We start from the raw sequence: 1,100 nt of genomic DNA on the forward strand, positions 1-1,100 counted from the left end.
GGAGGCCAGGCGGTTCCCAGGGCTGGGTGCGCATCCCCCCACCCCCACCCCGCGGGAAAGGGGAGGGGATCCTGGGACGCCAGCGTTCTGCCCCCCACCCCGAGTGAGAGCAAGCAGGGGGGGGAGTGAGGCCCAGGGGATTGGGCTGGAGGCCTGAAGCCTGGGTCCTCTGGGAGTGGGCAGAGTGGGGGCTGGCGGGTGAGAGCAGGGGGCTGTGGGAGCCGGGATGCCTGGCTTCTCTGGGCGGGGAGTGTGGCCTGGAGAGGGGATCCTGGGACGCCAGCGTTCTGCCCCCCACCCCGAGTGAGAGCAAGCAGGGGGGGGAGTGAGGCCCAGGGGATTGGGCTGGAGGCCTGAAGCCTGGGTCCTCTGGGAGTGGGCAGAGTGGGGGCTGGCGGGTGAGAGCAGGGGGCTGTGGGAGCCGGGATGCCTGGCTTCTCTGGGCGGGGAGTGTGGCCTGGAGGCTGAGAGCAGAGGTGGGGTGGGAGCCCAGACACCTGGGTTCTCTCTGCTCCGGGAGCAGAGCAGGGTCTGGGGACCCCCATCACCCACCTGGGCACGGGCCAGGCTCCGCCGACCCAGACGCAGGCAGACTGGAAGAGACCCAAGGGTGACAGGGTGAGTGGGGAGCAGAGGAGACAGGACCTCCCCTCCACCCTCACCCCTCTGGACCCCTGTGGCCCTGCAATGCAGCCAGCTCTGGGGGGGTAGCAGCGGGGTGGGGTTGGCTGAGAGGGCCCTGGGGCTGGTACCTCCCAGATTGGGCCCGTAGTGGGCAAGACCCCTCCCCACCCCATTACCTGCCAGGCCAGTGCCCAGGGTGAGGGCACCCAGTAGGACCATCTTCAGCAGGCTGAGAGCGGCCAGCAGCACCAGCAAGTCCTGGCACAGCACCCGGGGGTCTATGGCAGGGTGGGGTCAGCACCTGGACCCCTGGGTGCTGTCCCACTGGGACTGGCTGGAGCAGGCAGGGGCAGGGACTCAGGACACCTGGGTCCCTTCCTAGTGCTGGGAGGGCCTAGTGGGAGGGGAGGGGGGCAGGGCAGGGCAGGGCAGGGTGGGACTAGGAGCCTGGACGCCTGGGTCCCATAACAGCTCGT

This window comes from Alligator sinensis, unplaced genomic scaffold (genome assembly GCF_000455745.1).
Source record: "Alligator sinensis unplaced genomic scaffold, ASM45574v1 scaffold850_1, whole genome shotgun sequence".
NCBI classification, from domain to species: Eukaryota; Metazoa; Chordata; order Crocodylia; family Alligatoridae; genus Alligator; species Alligator sinensis.